At 50.6% G+C, this 23,059-nt stretch overlaps 1 protein-coding gene across 1 annotated transcript in view; it reads left to right on the forward strand.

The window, feature by feature from the left end:
• The first annotated feature begins 5,602 nt into the window (after positions 1-5,602).
• CERS4 (ceramide synthase 4) overlaps positions 5,603-23,059 on the forward strand; it is a 73,514-nt gene continuing 56,057 nt past the window's right edge. The window contains exon 1 of the mRNA XM_038740362.1: positions 5,603-5,793. The gene's annotated coding sequence lies outside the window, so the exon portion shown is untranslated. The remainder of the gene's footprint in view (positions 5,794-23,059) is intronic.

The raw sequence follows: 23,059 nt of genomic DNA on the forward strand, positions 1-23,059 counted from the left end.
ATCTGCGCATCAGGCAGAAACTCCTCACCCTGGGCTTCAAGGCTCTCTATCACCTCGCCCCCTCCTACCTCACCTCCCTTCTCTCCTTCTACAGCCCAGCCCGCACCCTCCGCTCCTCTGCTGCTAATCTCCTCACTGTGCCTCGTTCTCGCCTGTCCCGCCGTCGACCCCTGGCCCACGTCATCCCCCTGGCCTGGAATGCCCTCCCTCCGCACATCCGCCAAGCTAGCTCTCTTCCTCCCTTCAAGGCCCTATTGAGAGCTCACCTCCTCCAGGAGGCCTTCCCAGACTGAGCCCCCTCCTTCCTCTCTCCCTCGCCCCCCCATCCCCCCATCTTACCTCCTTCCCTTCCCCACAGCACCTGTATATATGTATATATGTTTGTACATATTTATTACTCTATTTATTCATTTTACTTGTACATATCTATTCTATTTATTTTATTTTGTTAATATGTTTGGTTTTGTTCTCTGTCTCCCCCTTCTAGACTGTGAGCCCACTGTTGGGTAGGGACCGTCTCTATATGTTGCCAACTTGTATTTCCCAAGTGCTTAGTACAGTGCTCTGCACACAGTAAGTGCTCAATAAATATGATTGATTGATTGATTAAGCACTTACTATGTGCAAAGCACTGTTCTAAGCACTGGGGAGGATACAAGGTGATCAGGTTGTCCCACGTGGGGCTCACAGTCTTCATCCCCATTTTACAGATGAGGTAACTGAGGATCAGAGAAGTTAAGTGACTTGCCCAAGGTCACACAGCAGACATGTGGCAGAGCTGGGATTCGAACCCATGACCATTTTTAATGAAAAAAATAAAATTATAAATATGTATATATATACACACAAGTGCTGTGGGGCGGGGAGGAGGGTAGAGCAGAGGGAGGGAATGGGGGCGATGGAGAGGGGAGGGGGAGCAGAGGAAAAGGGGGGCTCAGTCCAGGAAGGCCTCCTGGAGGAAGTGAGCTTTCAGTAGGGCTTTGAAGTGGGGAAGTGTGCTAGTTTGGCGGATTTGAGGAGGGAGGGCATTCCAGGCCAGAGGTAGGACGTTGGCCAGGGTTCGATGTGGTGGGACAGGAGGGACAAGCAAGAACAAGGCACAGTGAGGAGGTTAGCACCAGAGGAGCAGAGTGTGTGGGCTGGGCTGTAGAAGGAGAGAAGGGAGGTGAGGTTGGAGGGTGCCTTCTATGCACTTGCGTCTATAGCCCTTGAGCACTTTGATTTTCACCCCACCTCCACAGTACTTAGATACATATGATAATAATTATTATTATGGCGTTTGTTAAGCTCTTTCTACGTACTAGGCACTTTTCTAAGCACTGGAGTAGAAACAATTAATCAGGGAGAAGCAGTGAGGCTCAGTGGAAAACAGCACGGGCTTTGGAGTCAGAGGTCATGGGTTAAAATCCCAGCTCCACCAATTGTCAGCTGTGTGATTTTGGGCAAGTCTGTATCAGCCTCCTCTCCGATCTCCCATCCTCGTGTCTCTCCCCACTTCAATCCATACTTCACACCGCTGCCCGGATTGTCTTTGTCCAGAAACGCTCTGGGCATGTTACTCCCCTTCTCAAAAATCTCCAGTGGCTACCAATCAACCTGCACATCAGGCAGAAACTCCTCACCCTCGGCTTCAAGGCTCTCCATTACCTCGCCCCCTCCTACCTCACCTCCCTTCTCTCCTTCTCCAGCCCACCCTGCACCCTCCGCTCCTCTGCCGCTAATCTCCTCACCGTGCCTCGTTCTCGCCTGTCCCGCTGTCGACCCCCAGCCCACGTCATCCCCCTGGCCTGGAATGCCCTCCCTCCCAAAATCCGCCAAGCTAGCTCTCTTCCTCCTTTCAAGGCCCTACTAAGAGCTCACCTCCTCCAGGAGGCCTTCCCAGACTGAGCCCCCTCCTTCCTCTCCCCCTCCTCACTCTGTCCATCCCCCCCGCCTTACCTCCTTCCCTTCCCCACAGCACCTGTTATATGGATATGTTTGTACATATTTATTACTCTATTTATTTATTTATTTATTTTACTTGTACATATCTATTCTATTTATTTTATTTTGTTAATATGTTTGGTTTTGTTCTCTGTCTCCCCCTTTTAGACTGTGAGCCCACTGTTGGGTAGGGACTGTCTCTATATGTTGCCAACTTGTACTTCCCAAGCGCTTAGTACAGTGCTGTGCACACAGTAAGTGCTCAATAAATACGATTGATTGATTGATTGATTGAAAGTCACTTAACTTCTCTGGGCCTCAGTTACCTCATCTGTAAAATGGGGATTAAGACTGTGAGCCCCCCGTGGAACAACCTGATCACCTTGTAACCTCCCCAGCACTTAGAACAGTGCTTTGCACATAGTAAGCGCTTAACAAATGCCATTATTATTATTATTATTGGACACAGCCCCTGTCCCCTATAGAGCTCACAGTCTAAATAGGAATAATAATAATGATGGTATTTGTTAAGTGCTTACTATGTGCAAAGCACTGTTCTAAGCACTGGGGAGGATACAAGGTAATCAGGTTGTCCCACGTCAGGCTCACAGTCTTAGTCCCCATTTTGCTGATGAGGTAACTGAGGCGCAGAGAAGTTAAGTGACTTGCCTGAAGTGACACGGCTGACAAGTGGCGGAGCTGGTATTTGAACCCATGACCTCTGACTCCAAAGCCTCTGAGCCACGCTGCTTGAATCCCAATTTTACAGTTGAAAAAACTGAGGCCCAGAGAAGTGAAATGACTTGCCCAAAGTCACACAGCAGACAACTAGTACAGCCACATTAGAACCCAGGTTCCCTGATTCCCAGGCCCGTCCTTGTTCCACTAGGCCATGCTGCTTCCCATCTGTAATTAGTTTTAACATCATCTGTTTCCCCTCTTAGTCTCTAAAGTTCCTTGTGAGCAGGGTTCGAGTCTACCTACTCTATTGTATTGTACTCTCCCAGTGAGTGCTCAATCAATATCATTGGTTTAGTGATTGATTGATCTTGGATTAGCAGAAACAACATGTCCTAGTGGAAAGAGCATGAGCCTAGGAGTCAGCTGACTTGGCTAGGCCCTCATTTCCCCTATTCCCTCTCCCTTCTGCATCACCTATGCATTTGGATCTGTACCTTGGATCTGTACCTTTTAAGCACTTGATATTCACCCCAGCCCTTCAGCTCTGTGTCCATATTCTTATACTCTGCCATTTTCTGTATCTGTAGTTTATTTTAATGTCTACCCCCCCTTTAAACTGTAAGCTTCTTGTGATCAGGGATCCTGTTTTCTAACTCTGTTGTGTTTTAATCTTCCAAGTGCTTAGTATAGTGCTCTGCACACATTAAGTGCTCAATAAATACCATTAATTGATTCATTCATTCAATCATATTTATCGAGCACTTACTGTGTGCAAAGCACTGTACTAGGCACTTGGGAGAGTATAACAACAGACACATTCCTGCCCACAATGAGCTCACAGTTTAGAGGGGGAGACAGATATTAATATAAATAAATAAATAAATAAATAAATAATGTGGGGATGGGAGAGATCTGAGCTCTGATTCCAGTCCTGCCACTTGTCTGCTATATGGCTTGGGCAAGTCACCTAACTTCTCTGTGCCTCAGGTTCCTCATCTGTAAAATGAGGACTCAATTTCTGTTCTCCCTTCCCCTAAGACTGTGAGCCCCACTGGGATAGTGACTGTGCCCCACCTGATTAACTTCGTATCTCCCTCAGTCTTTAGTACAGAGCTTGGCACCTAGTAAGTGATTAACACATATTATTATTGTTTAGGAGGGAGAGCACCCTGAAGGAACACCTTAAAGACAACAGTCAGGCGCTTCTGCAGAGAGGACTGGGAGATGTATTGCAGTATGACATTTTAGAAAAATGATCCAGGCAGCAATATAGACTTGAAGGGAGAGACTGGAGGCAGGGAGGTCAGCAAGGAGGCCAACCCATTGGTCAATCTGGGGCAGGGTGAGTGCCTGGACCAGCGAGGTGACTGTTTAAATGGGTGGGGGAGGAGTTCTGGAAATGTGTAGGAAAAAGGCTGAAGGGATTTGGTGAGAGAGTGAATGTAGGGGTTGAAAGAAAGGGAGGTGTCAAAAGCTGTGGACTTCAGCGATGGGGAGGATGTGTTGCCAACCAAAATAGGAAAGTTAGGTGGCAGAGAGGATCTGAGAGGTGAGAAGAGTTCAATTTTGGACATATTGAGCTTGAGTGGGACATCCAAGTAGAGATATCCTGGAGGCAGAAGATGCTAGATAGCAGAGAGGGAGAGAGGTTGGGGCTAATGACATAAATTTGGAAGTCATCTGCTTAGAGGTGGCAGTCAAAGCTGTGGAAGTGGATGAGTTCCCTGAGTGTACAGTGAGAATAGAAGGGGACCCAGAACAGAGCCTTGAGGGACCCCCACAGTCAGGGGGTGGGAGGCAGAGGAGGAGTTGGCCAAAGAGACTGAGAAGGACTATCCCAAGAGATAGGAGAACCGGGAGAGAATTGAATCCAATTTTTGCAGACCTAAAGATATCTGTGAGATATTTGCCAAACTGGGCTAGGGACTCTCCAGCCTGGATGCAAGGGGATGGACTGGATAGACCTGTCAAGGACCTCTGCTCCTAGGAAAAGGGCAGAGGGAGGGGTTCAGGGAGCCTGGGTTTGGGGGGGGGGGGGGCACAGGTGGGCACCTCAGCCGGACACGTCGGAAACCAGCTCAGTCTCTTGTTCGAGTGCTCCAGAGGGCACTAGGATTCCGGGGCCGGGTCTGGGATGACTCCCTCGGCTCCGGAGGTGGATGTGTGGGCTCTCTTCTCCCAGGCCTCTCTCTCAACCCCCGTTCCCTGGGTCAGTACAGTTTAAAGTGTCAGACACTTGTTAACTCAGCTGCCCTGCCCAGCCTTGGACTGTTACTCTCTGCCTCAGTCCCCAACCGATTCTGGATGCCGAGCGTCCCGAGGGCATTTCCCCGCGGAGAAGGTCAATGACTTTTCTGGGCCTGTGCCGGGCTATCAAGATGGGTTGGGAGTGGGAGGGAGGCGGCCGGGAGAGCGGCTTTTGCTGTTTTCCTCTCCCCGGACGCTGCCACGGCGGGTTTCACCCGGCCTCCAGACCGTCTCCACAGTTCCCAGAAACCGGGGGGAAGATAAGTGGGTTATCGGAAGAGTGCTAGAGGGGCCGAGTTCGCGTTAGCAGCCCCCACCGCCCCTCGCCCCTCGGGCGTCCGGAGCCAACGAGCGATTTGCCAGAGGAAACCGAGGCGGGGGCGGGGCGGGGCCGGCCCCGGCCCCGGCACGTGACCCGGGCGAGGTGGGGCCTAAACTCCAAGTGTGTGTGTGGGGAGTGGTGGTGGTGGCGGTGGTGTATGTATGCGCGCGTGTGCGTGCGGGCAGCCCCCAGCTACTGGAAAGTTGCTGCTGCTCCCGGATCCGGTGCTCGTCGCCTCCCTCCTCCATGGCAACGGGGTCCTCTTCTCCCCCGGGGACCTCCGTGCTCTGTTGACCGCCCCGTCTGCTCCGCCGCGCTCGTCGGCCGGCCGGAACGGGCGTTGAGGAACGCGGACTCCCGGCTCGGGGAGGCCAGTCTGAGTCATCCGCCTCGTCTTGCTTCATCCGGCGGTCCTGCCTCGGATCACGCCCCGCTGCTCCTCCTCCTCTGCGGCGATCGGAGGGCCGGCCCCGGACTCCGGGGTGAGGGTGACCTCCTACCCGGGAACTTCACCCCCCGCCAGCGGCTCCAGGGTCCAAGGGCATCCACGTCCGCAGTCGGCACCCAGACGAGCTCGTGGGAAGGGCACAGGCTCGGCCATCTGCCGCCGGACCAAGCAGGTAAGCGCAGCGCTGGGCAGCGACCGCGCGGGGCTCCCCGCTTTGCCGCGGGCGGAGGCCTCGGGCTGGGCAGAGCGGCCCGTGGGGGCAGAGGTGCGGCACCCGGGATGCCGGAACCCTCGGCTCCGGGCGTGGGCAGAGGAGTTGGGGGAACATCTTCTAGGGAGGGATTTACTCAGCTCCACCTCCCAGCTGGTGGGGAAGAAGGGTCTCCTCGCCCCCATCCCCACCCGGGGCAGGGTGGGGGCGGTTTGGGATCATCATCATCATCATCAATCGTATTTATTGAGAGCTTACTATGTGCAGAGCACTGTACTAAGCGCTTGGGAAGTACAAATTGGCAACATATAGAGACAGTCCCTACCCAACAGTGGGCTCACAGTCTAAAAATCAAGCCCTAACCACCTGCTCGGCGGCAGGACGGACCAAAAAAGCCCCACTGTGGTTCCCATATGGTGACGGTCCCCGGACTCAGCACCCGGGGAGGAAGGGGGGCGGGGGGGCGCGGGGATAGGGAACTGTTAGGGTTTCTTTTCGGGGGCCAGGAGGGGGCTTTGGCAGGGAGGGAGGAGGGGGCACCAAGCTGGCATTTCCTGCCAGATGCCAGCTTGTCACACGTCTCCTGCTGGGACCCCTAAAATGGATGCTATGGGAGGGAAAGCGGGGCAGAGCATCCGGCGTTAACGCTGATCCCCCCATCCCCCCCCAAACCGATCCTGGGGCCAGAACGGTGGGTTCAGCTCCTGTTGGCTTCTGGGGACCGCGGAGGCTCTGGACTTCCTCTCTCGGGTGGACTTCCTTTCTGCCCCCGCGTCAGGGGGAGGGGCTGCTTGGATGCACTCATCTCCCCCAGTCGAAGAGGGGACCCTTGGTTACCGTCTCCAGATGCTTAGGTCACAGGCCGAGGGCTTGTACCCCTCCCTCGGCATGGAAATGTTCCAAGCCCGCGCCATGCAGAGCTGGTGGCAGAGGGGGCAGTCCCCCACAATGACAATAATAATGGAAGCGCTGTACTAAGCGCTGGGACGGATACGTGATCATCAGGTCGGATACGGTCGCAGTCCTGCTCGGGGCTCATGGCCTGGGCGGGAGGAGGGAAGGAGTGAGGTGCGGGTAGGAGAATCTTTCAAAATCAGGGGATTCTGGGAGGTGGTAGGCAGGGTAGGGTGGGGGAAGGCTAAAACGTTTAGTCCTCCTCCCGGCTCAGGATGACCCAGGGACATTCTTGCTGGGAATGGTGACTTCATGGACAGGGCTGACCACTGGGGAGCTGCTGACCGCCTCCTGACTGCAGGCAGGGGCCGAGTGAGCACCAAACAAATGAAAGTTGTTTGTTTTCTTGGTGGGTCCGGGTCTGCGCCGTCGAGCGGAGGTTTTCCGAGGGGAAAGACCCAAAGAGGGCACAGGGTCCGGCCACCAATCTCACGGTGGGAAGGGGCTGTTCTGCTTGGAAGCAGGGGGGGTGGGCTCAATGGCTGCTCCAGGGCTTTATGATTCAACTAGGGAGGAAAAAGGAAAGGCAGGGAGAGGCAAAGTTCCCCAGGAAGGGGGTGATGGACCTTCTGTTGCCCGTGAAACCCAAGCAAGAATTGTTTTCCATCCCTAAGGCAAGAGCATCCGGCCTCCGGGGCCCCCTACCCCCAGCCCAGGGAGGGGCTTTGGGGCGAGACCAGCAGGCTCAGTCTCGGGATTCCGAAGCCCAGGGTGTCGAGGCCAAACAGGACTTGACCGCCTAGGGCTCTGTCTCCTGGTAAAGTGGCAGCTTCGAGTGGGGCAAAAACCACCCCGGGGCTTGAGTACCAGGGCCCTGTGCCCCTGGGCTCCAGCTTACAGCTGGGAGAGGGCCGGACGAGGGGCTGGGGGGAGGAGCATTTCGGTGGATTTCCCAATCTCCAGTTTGCAGGATCATCCTCGCTGGCCCTGGGAGCCACAGCAGCCGGGTCCTGGCTCAGGTTTAGGATTCGGTTCAGGGATGGGGTTCAGCTGTAATTTTCAGTTATCAGCCCAGCCTTCGGGGAATCTGTTTCCAGGCTGCCGGTGGAGGCAGGATAGTTGAGAAGTCATCATTGCCCGTTCCCTCGACAAACAGTTTGGGGAAGTAGCATGTCCTAGTGGATAGAGCACGGGCCTGGGAGTCAGAAGGACCTGGGTTCTAATTCCGGCTCCTCCACTTGTCTGCTGTGCGACCTCAGGCAAGTCACTTCTGGGCTTCAGTTCCCTCATCTGTAAAATGGGGATTAAGACTGTGAGCCCCATGTGGGACAGGGATTGTGTCCAACCTGGATTAAATTGTGTCTACCCCAGCTTTTAGAACAGTGCTTGACACATAGTAAGTGCTTAACAAATACTATTATTGTTATTACTATAAAGCCAGGAGTGATTTGGAATCCCAGGGCCGGGTGTCTCTGGAAGGGGATGGAGGGCTTCTGGGGAGGAGAGGACAGGTGCTCTCCCACCTCCCTGGCTCCCCGCATCTCATTCTCAAGGAGCCCCCAGTCCATCCAGTGTTCCTTTGGGGCAACTTCTCCCCACTGGCTCTAATGAAAATTGGAGCCCAAATTTGAACTCCTAATTGCCCCAGATTTCCTCCCCTCCCCACCTTCCCCCTGCCCTGGGCAGGTCCACAATCACGTGCCTGTGACGAAAGCCCAGTGAATGAACAGTTGCCCGAGTGGTGTCCCTGTGCAGATCGGGGCTTGGCTTCCCACCATCCGGCGCCACCTGTTTTGATTCCCCATCCTGATGTCCTGGCAAGGGAGGAGCGGAAGGGGGAAGGAAAGTCCGGCGGTTAGAGCACCTGCTTGTTGCAACGCGGCTGTGGTGCGTTGGCAGAGCAGGTCTGGCATGACTGGATTTTCTAAGCCAGATGTTTGCATCACTGCTCCCCGCCCATCCTCCCAGGGACTTTTCTCAATCACTGTGGTTGTGCCTTTGGACTTAACTGAGATTGGGCAGTCAGAAGAGGTTGCCCACTGGGTCTTCCAGCCCCTTCCCTTCCCTCCCCCCCCCCCTTTGCAAAATGGAGCTATGACTGCCCTCCCTATTCGACGGCCTATTGCTCAGAGCTCTGTCTCCACAGCTTCCGACAGCACTGGACCTGATGAGATCCGGTACTAGGCACCTTCTCCTTCACACACCCCCAAGAGCCGTCCCAACTGCCCCACTGCCTGCCTGTATCTCAGCCTGGTGGTTTGGGAAAATGCCCTGCCAGCCAGCCAGTCAGTCAGTCAGTTAATTGTATTTATTGAGCGCTTACTGTGTGCAGAGCACTGCACCAAGTCAGTCAATTGTATTTATTTAAGCACTTGGGTGAGTACAATATAACAATATAACAGAGCTGCCCAGGCTTGTCAACAAGGACCAACCCGGGGCCCTTTCTCCTCTGGGAAGATGCCACTCCAGAAAGACTCTGGAATGCTGCTGGGCCCTCTGGAAGCCTGCAGTGCAGTCAGGGGGGAGGATGAGGGAAGGGGCTGCCCATCTCCCTCTGCTAGAACATCAAAGGCTGGGAGATCCCAGAAGGGAGAAACTCTGGTGGGCCCGGGAGTCAGAGGACCTGGGTTCTAATCCTGGCTCTGCCACTTGTCTGCTGAATGACTTTGGGCAAGTCACTTCACTGTGCCTCAGTTCCCTCATCTGTAAAATGGGGATTAAGACTGTGAGCCCCACCTGGGACAACCTGATTACCTTGTATCTACCCCAGTGCTTAGAAAAGTGCTTGGTACATAGTAAGCGCTTAACAAATAGCATTATTATTATTATTATTATCTTGTTCTACCCCAGCACTTAGAACAGTGCCTGGCACATAGTAAGCGCTTAACAAATATTCTTATTCTTATTCTTATTATTATTCTAATTCCAGCTCTGCCACTTGCCAGCTCTGTGACCTTGGGCAAGTCACTTTACCTCTTTGCACCTCAATTTCCTCACCTGTAAAATGGGAATTCAATGAATAATAATAATGATAATAATAATAATAATAATGGTATTTGTGAAGTGCTTACTATGTGCCAAGCACTGTTCTAAGCGCTGATTATAATGTTATTCGTTAAGTGCTTACTATAATAATAATAATAATAATAATAATAATAATAATAATAATGATGGTATTTGTTAAACACTTACTATGTGCAAAGCACTGTTCTAAGCACTGGGGGGATACAAGGTGATCAGGTTGTCCCACGTCAGGCTCACAGTCTTAATCCCCATTTTACAGGTGAGGTAACTGAAGCACAGAGAAGTTAAGTGACTTGCCCAACGTCACACAGCTGACAATTGGCAGAGCTGGGATTTGAACCCCTGACCTCTGACTCCAAAGCCCGTGCTCTTTCCACTGAACCACGCTGCTTCTCTATGCACCAAGCACTGTTCTAAGCACTAGGGTGAGAACAAGGTAATCAGGTTGTCCCATGTGGGGCTCACAGTCTTAATCCCCATTTTACAGATGAGGTAACTGAGGCCCAGGGAAGTTAAATGGCTTGCCCAAGGTCACACAGCAGAAGAGTGGCGAAATCGGGATTAGAACCCACGTCTTTCTTAATCCCAAACCCGTTCTCTTTCCACTAAGCCATGTGCCTGTTCTTCGTCCTACTTAGACTTTGAGCCTCATTTGGGGCAGGGCTGTGTGTGACCTGACTGGCTTGTATCCAGCCCAGCACTTAGCACAGTGCTTGGCACGTAGTAAGTGCTTAACAAATACTACCCAGAAACCAGTCTCAGTCAATTGATCAATAGTATTTACTGATTTCTTACTCTATGTAGAGCACTATACTAAGTGCTTAGGAGAGTTAGTAGGCATGATCCCTGCCCTCAAGAAGCTTTCAATCTAGCATGGGAGATTGACACTAAAATAAATTCCAGGTAGGGGAAGCAACCAAGTAAAAAGATATGTTTGTAAGTGGTGAGAGAAGACGGGATGGACTGAGTACCCATGTGCTTAGAGGGTTCTGACTTAGATGTATGGATGATGCAGACGGCAGGGAAATAAGGTGGGGAGATGAGAGGTTAATCAGAGAAGACTTCCTGGAAGCGATGTGATTTTAGTAGGGGCTTTGAAGATTAAGGGAAGAGCAGTGGCCAGCCGGATGTGAAGCGGGGAGGGAGTTCCCTGCAGAAGGGAGCACGTGAGCAAGGGGTTAATGGTGAGGGATGAGAATGAGGCACAGTGAGTAGGTTGGCATTAGAGGAAGCAAGTGTGCTGGCTGAGTTGGAATGGGAGAGATGAGCCAAGCTAAGTGGTGGTAGGGGAGGGCTGATTGGGTGCCTTAAAGCCGATGGTCAGGAGTTTCTGCTTGGAGTATTTCAACCTCTTTTCAATATTTCCACAAATTCCATAGGCCTAACAGGTAGGCCTGGAGGAACGCTGCAGCTACCTTCCTCCCGGTGGAATGTGGTACGTCTTTCGTGCTGCCCCCTTGGAGCTGTGGGTTGGGATTGATGTGGCCCTGGGTGGGTAAATGAGCTCTGGCCATCAGGCACTGCCACTGCTAGGGGAGGCCCACGGTCCTTCAGGCCCAGGGTTCTGTCTCCGTAGCAAAGGGGTGCTTGGAGGAGCCGGGTACTGGCTCCCCTTCTAGGTGCCCATCTTTGTGGTTAGGCATGCCCCATCCAACACCCCAACTCTCCCTCTAGTGACCCAGAGTGGACCACCCTTCAATGTATCAGCCCAAACCCCTCTAAGCCCTGCTGATATTTTTGGGTGGGAGAAGCCAGGCCCAGGATCTGGTCCTTTTTTTTAAAAAATGGAACTTCCTAGGTGCTTACTCTGTGCCAGGCCCTGCACTAAGACTGTGGTAGGTACAAGATAATCAGGTTGGACAAGGGCCCTGTTCCACATGGGGCTCACAGTCTAAATAGGAGGGAGTAGGATTTAATCCCCAGTTTACAGATAAGGTAGCTGAGGCCCAGAGAAGCTAAGTGACTTAGTCCAGGGCCTCACAGCAGACAAGTGGCAGAGCCCAGATTAGAACCCAGGTCCCCTGACCCCCAGGCCCTTGCTGTCTTCACTAGGCCACGCTGCTTGGTTCATTCAGAGACACCCCTATCTCCCCATAGATAATCCTCCAACCCTCAGAACAGCAACCCAAGCCCCAGAAGATTTTTTTTTTTAATGGTATTTGTGGAGCTCTTACTATGTGCCAGGCACTGTACTAATCACTGGGGTAGATGCAAGATGCCCCTCTGACGGTCACACCTGGAGAGTTTCCAGTACTGTACCAGTCTCTGCTATGGGAGGGAGAATCAAGCAGAGGCCTACCCATTCCATTCCTAGCTTGGCCAGTGGCTAGCGTGTGGAAAGCAATCTGCTACAAATCAAAACTCACCCGTGCTGGGCAGCAGCGGCAGGGGAGAGAGCCGAGGGCGGAGACTCAAGTTTACTGTTTGGAAGGAGGCAATGGTAACCACTTCTGTATTTTTACCAAGAAAACTGTAAGGATACATTACCAAAACGATTGCAGATGGAGAGCAGGGCGTTCTGGGAGAGATGTGTCCATGGTGTCGCTATGGGTCGGAAACGACTTGACGGCATAAGACAAGACAAGATGCAAGGTAATCAGGTTGGATGCAGTCCTTGTACCACATAGGGCTCACAGTCTTAATCCCCATTTAACAGAAGAGGTAACTGAGGCACAGAGAAGTGAAGTGATTTGCCCAAGGTCACACAGCAGATGGGTGGCAGAGCTGGGATTAGAACTCAGGTCCTTTGACTCCCAGGCCAGTGCCATGCTGCTACTATTTGAAATTTGAGATTTGAAAGAAAAGAACATATTCCACCACTGCCCCTCCCTTATCTACCTGGAGTGTTCGGGTGTTTGCTTGCCCAGAGGCTGGGTTCTGGACCAATGACCCCTTAGTGCCCCTTCCCACTTGGGGATTCCAAATTTTCTGGGACCATGGAGAGGGCAATATTTGGCTCCCTGTGAGGCTGGGGTGTTAATGAGGGAGGGGGGATGGGAAGTTGTCATTTAACTTTTCTGTACCTCATATACATCATCTGTAAAATGGGGATTGACTCCCCTTCCCTCGGTTTAGATTGTGTGAGCTTCATGTGGGATAACCTGACTGTCTTGTATCTATCCTAGTGCTTAGTACAGTGTCTGGCACATAATAAACACTTTAACAACTACCATTTAAAAAAAAGAAACAAATAAGGCCAGGGTGCGGGGAGAAGTACCAGGTGAAGGTGGACCCAGGAATCAGCAAGGAAACAAGAAATCAACTTCTGGACTCCTGGGGTATTGTCTCTCCCCCTCCCCTTCCCGGATGGTGGTGGTCTCCCATCTCCCAGAAGCGGCATGGTGTAGTGCACCCCACTCTGCGCTCCGCCCTGAGCCGAGCTGTACCGGAGATGAACCAGCCCAGTTGATCCTCCATTGGTATTTATTGAGCACCTGCTGTGCGCAAAGACTGTACTGAGTGCTTGAGAGTGTGCAGCCAAAGCAGAACACCCCTTTCCTGCCCTCGAGGCCCTTACAACCGCGCAGGGGAGACTAACAAATATTGTTTACAAATTGGAGGAGGAGGAGAAGGAAGAGGAACAAGGATATAGCAGGAAGTGGCCCCGAATTGTCAGGATGAAATAGCTAAATAATTGAATAGGCCAATAAATAAAAGGATCCATGTGTACATAAGTGCTGAGGTTACCTTCCTTATTCCATAAAGGAAACCATACAAATAATAAAAGCTCTCTTCCTTTTAGTCCCCATGACCCTTTCCCATCTACCATGGGAGCTCCTCATGGTGGGGAACATAGCACTTCTTTATTCTCTACTTCCCAAGTGCCTAGTACAGTACACCGCACCAAGTGAGGGCTCAATAAATGCTACTACTTCTACTACCACTGCCATCTCACATAACCTCATACAGTTCTTAAAGTCAGGCTGGCCCCTTCCTGTTTTACAACTGAGAAAATGTAGGCCCAGAGAGGTTAAGTAACTCACCCAAGGTCACACAGGTGCCATCAGTAGCAGAGCTAGAGGGTAGACCCCCCTGGTGTGGCAACCTAGCCACTCAACTCCCAGTGCTATGCTACCCCACCCCACCTTTCCATCAACAAGCTGCCTCATCCTCTTTAATCAACACAGTATGAACGAATCCCTCATTTAACTGTGATCTCTTCATAGGCAGGGAATGTGGGTCTCTAGCTTCTGTTGTACTCCCTCCAGCCTTTAGTGTAATACCTAGGGTTCAGTAAGCGTTCAGTCACTATCAGTACCATTGACTGATTGATTTGTTGATCTGGGTTAATCTAGTAAGACTCCCTGGAGGAGGTGTATTCTGAGCTGGGTGCGAAAGGGCCAGAGGGATGAGATGGGCTGAGACACAGGCAGCCAGCCCCGACTTGTCGGGGTGAGGGCAAGGCAGCTGAGGAATGAGAGTGCCCAGACTCATCATTCTGTTTCTTTTGGCTGGCGAGTCATATTCAACAGCGAATTCAACAACTTCATTTATTCATTCATTCATTCATTCATTCATTCATTCAATCGTATTTATTGAGCGCTTACTGTGTGCAGAGCACTGTACTAAGCGCTTGGGAAGTACAAGTTGGCAACATATAGAGATGGTCCCTCCCCAACAACGGGCTCACAGTCTAGAAGGGGGAGACAGACAACGAAACAAAACATGTGGAGAGGTGTCAAGTCATCAGAATAAATAGAAATAAAGCTAGATGCGCATCATTAACAAAATAAATAGAATAGTAAATATGTACAAGTAAAATAAATAGAGTAATAAATCTGTACATCCGGGAAGCTGGTGAGAGCTTGTATTGTTCTTGCCCTCTAGATTGTAAGCTTCTCGTGAACAAAGAACTTGTCTGTCAGTTCTGTTCTCTACCAACTGCCAAGAGTGCTGGGCACACAGTAAGGACTCAATAAATACATGCATTGATTCATTCCTGCTGCCTAAATATTTTCCTACCTGGTGGCATCCTTTAATTTACAAGCCCACAGCAATCTTCCCCAGCCGAATCTCTAGAGCACGTCTTGCCCAAGGATCACAAAACCCTTCCCACCGGTTATCCCTGACGCAGGTCATCTACAGTTGGCAATTTGGGAAACTGAGGCCCAGAGAAGCTCGGGGACTACCCCTGACAAGGTCACTTGTCACATAAGCAGGACAGCCTTGGTACCCATGGCTCCTTTGTCAGTCTTGATCTAGGGTTCTCCCTGCCAAGCCTGTCCTTCCCACACACCTGGCATGACAATGGTTTGTTTACCTAGGTCAGGGAGGCTTCCTGGAGGACAAAGGCAGGGTCAAGACCTGATGTGGCCAGTCGAGAAACATTCCCCCAGCCAAAGCAAAGCAAAGATTTAAGGAAATTGCCCAGATAATCCAGGTTGTCACACACATGATAAGCGCTTAACAAGCACTTTAATGATTAATTCTACTCATCCCCCACCTCTTTCCCCATGCACCCCAGTGATCTTAGGCTCTGGTCCCTGAGCGGCACTGTCTTACCAAAGGAGGATGAGGCAGATCTGTTTGTGTTATTAAAACCTGATGAGCAAGGGGCAAAGTCAATCCCTGATCAGACCGAGGGTCCAACCAGCCCAGGATTCTGTCGCCGATCTGTGGATTCGTTCATTCATTCAGTCATACTTATTGAGCATTTACTGTGTGCAGAACACTGTACTAAGTGCTTGGGAGAGTACAATATAACAATAAACAGACACATTTCCTGCCTACAGTGAGCTTATAGTCTAGAGGGTCAGGATGCATGGAGGAATGGTCTAATGGTTACCCTCCTGGACGTCCAGTTGGATGACCTTTGGGTCTCTAAAAGACTGCTAAAGTTTGTTGGGTTGCGGCCCCCTTGATTTTCAGGAGATGATACAGGATGGAAGTTGTGAATCCTGTTAAAGCCTGCTCAGAAAGAGGGTGAGCGGACAGGTGCTGGCTGCAGACCACTAGCCTCAGGGAGCCTAGAAGCCCAGAGGCTTTCCTGTCCTCACCTCTTCTGGACCCTGAAAGCTGCTTTCCCTCCTGTTGGCCCCCAGGGAAAATCCTCTGCTTGTCAAGACAAAGCAATCTGTCCCTTTCCATTTTCTCCAGTTGCTTCACAAGGGCATCATCTGCCCAGTAAAGCACCCCCCCCAAGACAGGATTGGCACCTGATAGGTCGTGAGGCACTCCTTCTCCTCACCTACTGTGGCCTCATCCATACCCACGTCCTGTCTGGCTGCCCTGGGACCCACAGCTTGAGTTTCAGGTGCCAGTGAGAGTCTGCCTGTCTCTGTCTCTGCCCCCACCTGTCCCTTTCTGCCCGAGAGAGTTCTTCCCTCCTTGGCCAGGAGCCCACAGTTTGCTCCCTAATCCTTCCCTCCTCCCTTTGGAACTGGGGGAAAGCTCTGTGTCCTGGGTCAGATTATCCCATACGTTGGCTCTGCAAAGGGTCCAAGAGACGCAGCGCGAGTGTCCGTGGGACTCTGGACCTTGGCAAAGCCCCAAGTTACGTGGAACCCATTCGGGAGCCAGGGCTTTATTGACTCTATTGGCAAGTAACCCCAGAATGTGAGTCTGTGGCCAGGTCAGGTGATTCCGAATGGGACCGGGCATGCATTTTGAAGTGAGTTTTTGGATCTGGAATCTTGTTTGGAGCCTGAATCTGCCCGGAGCAAACCTTGAACAGTAGATTGGCTTCTCTGCCCCTCTGGGCCTAGGGGCCCAAGGCTCTTTCTGACAGGGCAAAGAGCATCTTCAAAGCCTTTCTGAAATCCCACCTCCTGCAGCAGTTCGTTTTTTTTTTTGTTTTGTTTTGTTTTGTTTTTTTCTCCTCAGGTCATGTCCTCTCAACTACCACCTCAGCACTTAGTCACTCCAAACAGCCCTTAACATTCTCTGGTACATTTTGACCTACCTTCTCTTACTCATCCACATATGTGCATTATTCCACTTATTCACAAATCCCTTTCCATTCTTCTCTTCTTCCCAAATGTAATTTATTTCAGTATCTGTTACCCCCACTAGAGGGTAAGCTATGTAAAGGCTCTAACTCTTTTGTAGTCTCCCAAATCCTTAGCTCAGTGCTCGGCATAGAGTAGACATTCAGTTAATCCTGTTGATTGAGTGACCAGCCTGTGACTGTGACGTCCCTGTGGGACAGGGACTCTGTTCCACCTGATTATCTTATATCTACCAATCAATCGATCATATTTATTGAGTGCTTACTGAGGCAGAGCACTGTACTAAGTGTTGGGAGAGTACAGCATAACAGTTGGTAGACACATTCCCTGCCCACAACAAGTTTACAGTCTAGAGTGGGAGACAGACATTAATATAAATAAATAAATTACAGATATGTAGTAATAAGCAGCATGGCCTAGTGGGTAGGGCACGGGCCTGGTAGTCAGAAGGATCTGGGTTCTAATCCTGATCTGCCACTTGTCTGCCATGTGACTTTGGATATATCACTTCTCTTCGGTGCCTCAGTTACCTCATCTGTAAAATGGGGATTAAGACTGTGAGCCCCATGTGGGACAGGGACTGTGTCCAACCTGATTAGCTTGGATCTACCCCAGCACTTAGAACAGTGCTTGACATATAGTAAGCAGTTACCAAATACCATTGCTCCCTGAGGGCAGGGATGATGTCTACCAATTCTACTGTATTCTCCCAAGTGCTTAGTACAGTGCTCTGCATGCTCAGTCAGTGTCACTGATTGATGGATTGATTTGATCAGAGCCTGTCCTCCACATAATAATAATAATGATAATAGCATTTGTTAAGCGCATACTATGGGTTAGGCACTGTTCTAAGTGCTGGGGTAGAGCACCTGGGGCTTTTCTCCCAGATATCAAGATGTCGGGAGACGGCTGGGTGGTGGGGACCCCAGGCAGCAGTTGTCAGCCAACAATTACTCTCCCCCCCTCAAAGCCATATTGAAGGCATAGCTCGGAGACGGGCTGGGTGGTGGGGACCCCAGGCAGCAGTTGTCAGCCAACAATTACTCTCCCCCCCTCAAAGCCGTATTGAAGGCATAGCTCCTCCAAAAAGGCCTAACCAGACCAAGCCCTACTTTTCCTCATCTCCCACTCCCTTCTGCGGCGCCCTGACTTGCTCCCTTTGCTCTTCCCCCCTCCCAGCCCCACAGCACTTATGTACATATCTGTAATTTTATTTATTTATATTGATGTCTGTCTCCCCTCCTTTAAACTGTGAGCTGTTGTGGGCAGGGACCGTCACTGTTTATTGTTGCATTGTACTTTCCCAAGCACTTAGTACACAGTAAGTACTCAGTACATACGATTGAATGAATGAACAGATTCTGGAGCTAATCTGAGAAGCATGAACAAGGATGGCAGTGTCCCAGCAAAAATTATCTGTCTGTATGGCCCTAACCTAATGTTTATCAAACCGAAAGTGTGAATCTCCTAAACATTGGCTGGCTGTTGTGCTATTAAGACCCAGGAGGAACTTAGATTCCAGGAAGCCTGGCCCCAGGAAAGCATGGGTGGCATCCACCTTGTCTCATGACCCCACTTTACCTAGCCTCCAGGCTACCTGCTCATCTCCTCAAGTTAACAAATGAACACTTTCTGGTGGAGCTAGCTTATATCTGGCTTCCCTTCACCTATTTGAATCTCTGCTGCAATTTGATTGAGGCCTGGCTCAATCATTAACAAAGAACATTATTAAGGTGGGGAGAGAAAGGCCCAAGAGTGATTAGAAAGGGTTTAGAGCTCTGTCCAACCCTCTGCTGACAGAGACCTATCCATTCAGTACACAGAGAAAACAAACAACTAGCAGCCTAAATAAATAAACAGACAGAGATTAAGCTGAAGTTTTGTCACCTCAGGTCAAGCCCCAAACACTCAGCCGAATTAGGTTGGACTCAGGCAAGACCCCTCTCTTCACCTCTTCTCCTCCCACCCCCCACCTGTAGGCCATTTGGGTTAGGGGTGAGGTGGGAAGAGGGAGCCCCATTGTGGCAGCTGGGGCTCTCCAGTGCACACGCTCAGTTATTCCAGTGGGCCAATGGAGCCTCAAGTCTCATCATCCCCTGAGCATGGGCAGCAGCGCCCCCCCCCCCACAGAAATGAGGTCCAAGCTTCTCTGAGGTGCCACCACCCCAGGCTCAGAGCTGAGAGGGGTCAGGTTGCAGATTTCTGATCTATATAGGGTACCAAGCTTCTCCCTACCGCCCCCCCCCCCCACCCCACTCTCCCTGTCAGCCCTCCTCACCAATCAATCAATAGTATTTATTGAGTCACCACGGGCTTCCCTATCCCTGCCGTTTAAGGGCTGTGGCTGGAATGGGGACTGGGCTAATTTGCTGGCTGCTCTGTGACAGATTTTGTGCAGCCCCTGGGAGCATCATATTGGCTCTGAGCTGACACAATACCAAGAAAATGAGGATTAGATTGGCCAAGGCTTCTCAGGATACTTCTGAGTATCCTTACTCAGGATAATCAGAAAAAGGGTGCCCAGAGCAACCCAGGGATCAGCCTCTCCCTTGAGTGTTGGGCAACCACTCAAATGAACACATGCCCTCCTGCCTGAAGGATACCAGGCCACAGTTCGAAAGAATGGGGGCAGCAGGCCCACTCTGACAGAAATTGAATAAACTTTTTTTATGGTATTTGTTATGGGGTTATGGGGTAGATACAAGGTAATCAGTCCCCGTCCTACATGGAGCTCACACTCTTAATCCTCTTTTTACAGATGAGGTAACTGAGGCACAGAGAAGTGAAGTGACTTACCCAAGGTCACACAGCAGACAAGTGGCAGAGCTGGGTTTACAACCCAGGTCCTTCTGACTCCCAGGCCCGTGCTCTATCCACTAAACCACACTGCTTCTCTCGTCTTCCTCTCTATCCCCCTCTAAGTGAGATTTCCAAGGAACTCTTAAAATCAATCCGTCAGTCAATGAATGGTATATAATAATAATGGTATTCGTTAAAGTGCTTACTATGTGCCAATCACTGCTCTACACACTGGGGTAGATACAAGGTAAGTAGGTTGTCCCACATGGGCTCACATCTTAATCCCCATTTTACAGAGGAAGTAACTGAGGCCTAGAGAAGTTAAGCAGCTCACCCAAGGTCACACAGCAGACAGGTGGCAGAGCCAGGATTAGAACCCACACCTTCTGCCTCCCAAGCCCATGATCTTGCCACTAGGCCACACTATCAGGGTGAAATAGCTGAATCAATTATTAACTATCCAAGTAAAGCTATGTAGGGACAGAAGTGCTGAGGATAGGAATTCAGTTGTTCTGAGCCTGGTGGTCAGGGTGGGTGCAGAAGGACAGGGAAGACGGGAGGGTCAGGCAGTTTCAATTGGCTAGTAAAATGCCCCACCTCTTTGAAAATAGCCAGGTGTCCCGGATAAATTTGAGCCGGGATTTTTGACGTGAGGGTCCAAGCTTCTTGCTAGCTGGGTCCAATGTTCGCTCTGTCCTGGGACTCTGACCATTAGTCCACAGAGGGTCCATGGTAGGGAACAGACATGGCCCCTTGACCGATAGGGGAGACAGGACAGACACACAGTCAGTCCCCAATAGTATGGATGAGCAGACACATTCACGACAGGAATGAGTTGAGGGGTACTTTGCTAAGGGTTTAGTAAGTTGGGTGGACCTAATCCGGGAAGGCTTCCCGAAGGGGGTGACCTTGAGGCTGGGAGCACGGGAGGGGGAAGCTGACAGGATCAGATTCCTCTTATTCTCCAGCACCCCTGATCCAACTGCCTTGGCTTGAGTCATGAAATCGATGAAGGATCTTTTGTGCAGGCCTCTTGTGCCATTGCAACAAGGAAGTCCAATGGGCAGGATTCTCTTGCCAGTTTCCAAAGCATGGCAGAAATCCAGCTGGGGTTGCCAGCCCTCTTTCCTACTTCAACTGGTTTTCCATTCCTCTCCTCCCCCACTTCCCCACCCACAGGAAGCTGGTGGCCTTAGAGAGTTTGGGTCAGGGTAGGATCCTGCCCCTGTTATAGCCATGTCTATTATTGATACTGTGTTCCTCACCAGGGGCATGCGGTGTGAGGAGACGATGTGAGTAGAAAAGAACTGAGAATTTTGCCCTGCCCAAGCGCTCTGATGCTGTAGAAACCAATGACAGTGGGTGAAAGATAAAGGTCAAAGAAAAGTGGCATGGTCTATAATAATAATGGCATTTATTAAGTGCTTACTATGTCCAAAGCACTGTTCTAAGCACTGGGGAGGTTACAAGGTGATCAGGTTGTCCCCCGGGGGGCTCACAGTCTTCATCCCCATTTCACAGATGAGGTTCCAGAGAAGTTAAGTGATTTGCCCAAAGACTTGTCTAGTGGGAAGAGCCCAAGACTGGTTGTCAGTATACCTGGCTTCTAATTCTGGCTCTGCTCCTTACCTGTTGTGTGCCCATGGGCAAGTCACTTAACTGTTCTGAGTCTGTTTTGTCAAATGGGGATAAAACACCCTTCTCCCTCTCCTTAGACTGTGAGTCGGGTGAGGCAGGGATAGTGTCTGATTTACTTATCTTGCATTTGCCCCAGTGCTTCATACAGTGCTTGGCACACAGTAAGTGCTTAAATAGCCTAATAATAATAATAATAATCATCATCAATCGTATTTATTGAGTGCTTACTATGTGCAGAGCACTGTACTAAGCGCTTGGGAAGTACAAATTGGCAACATATAGAGACAGTCCCTACCCAACAGTGGGCTCACAGTCTAAAAGGGGGAGACAGAACAAAACCAAACATACTAACAAAATAAAATAAATAGGATAGATATGTACAAGCAAAATAAATAAATAAATAAATAGAGCAATAAATATGTACAACCATATATACATATATACAGGTGCTGTGGGGAAGGGAAGGAGGTAAGATGGGGGGATGGAGAGGGGGACGAGGGGGAGAGGAAGGAAGGGGCTCAGTCTGGGAAGGCCTCCTGGAGGAGGTGAGCTCTCAGCAGGGCTTTGAAGGGAGGAAGAGAGCTAGCTTGGCGGATGGGCAGAGGGAGGGCATTCCAGGCCCGGGGGATGACGTGGGCTGGGGGTCGATGGCGGGACAGGCGAGAACGAGGTACGGTGAGGAGATTAGCTGAGGAGGAGCGGAGGGTGTGGGCTGGGCAGTAGAAGGAGAGAAGGGAGGTGAGGTAGGAGGGGGCGAGGTGATGGAGAGCCTTGAAGCCCAGGGTGAGGAGTTTCTGCCTGATGCGCAGATTGATTGGTAGCCACTGGATCATAGTTATTATCATATAATAATGATCATAGTTATTATTAGCAGAGAAATCTAGGCAGTTATCTGGTCTAGCTCACTGCCTCTGAGCCTAAGCTCCCCGACCCAGGACAGATAGGTGTCTGTTCTAAAGGTCCCCAGGTTGGTGGTCTCTGACTGCCCTTTCATTCATTCAGTCGTATTTATTGAGCACTTACTGTGTGCAGAGCACTGTACTAAGTGCTTGGGAGAGTACAATGCAACAATAAACAGACTTATTCCCTGCCCACTGTAGATACCAGGCTGTGAGCTTGTTGTGGGCAGGGAATGTGTCTGCCAACTCTGTTGTAATGTACTCTCCCAAAAAGTAAGTACAGTGCTTTGCACACAATCATTTCGATTGATTGATTGATGACATCACACACGGCACACAGCATAATGTGAGGATGTCATTTTGTGGAAGTACATCTGGGTCCACCTGAACTGAGAGCTGTCTGGAGGGGTGCGGGGGTAACAGTTTGGATGGAGAGGAAAGGGTGGATTTTTGTTATGTCATGAAGGTTGAACCAACAGGATTTGGTGATAGATTGAATATGTGGATTGAATGAGAGAGATGAGTCCAGGAGAATGCCAAGGTTATGGGCTTGTGAGACAGGGAGGATGGTGGTGCTGTCTACAGTGGTAGGAAAGTAGATACTACTAATAATTATAGTATTTGTTAAGCACTTACTATGTGTGAGGCACTGTTCTAAAGCATTAGTGTGGATAGTGCTTGGAGAAGCAGCGTGGCTCAGTGGAAAGAGCACGGGCTTGGGAGTCAGAGGTCATGGGTTTGAATCCCGGCTCCACCACTTATCGGCTGTGTGACTTTGGGCAAGTCACTTAACTTCTTTGTGCCCCAGTTACCTCATCTGTAAAATGGGGATTAAGATTGTGAGCCCCCCGTGGGACAACCTGATCACCTTGTATCCCCCCAGTGCTTAGAACAGTGCTTTGCACATAGTAAGCGCTTAATAAATGCCATTATTATTATTATTATTATTATTATAGTGGAAAGAGCACAGGCTTGGGAGGCAGAGGACATGGGTTCTAATCCTGGCTCTGCCACTTGTCTGCTCTG

This window comes from Tachyglossus aculeatus, chromosome X1 (genome assembly GCF_015852505.1).
Source record: "Tachyglossus aculeatus isolate mTacAcu1 chromosome X1, mTacAcu1.pri, whole genome shotgun sequence".
Lineage (NCBI taxonomy): Eukaryota > Metazoa > Chordata > Mammalia > Monotremata > Tachyglossidae > Tachyglossus > Tachyglossus aculeatus.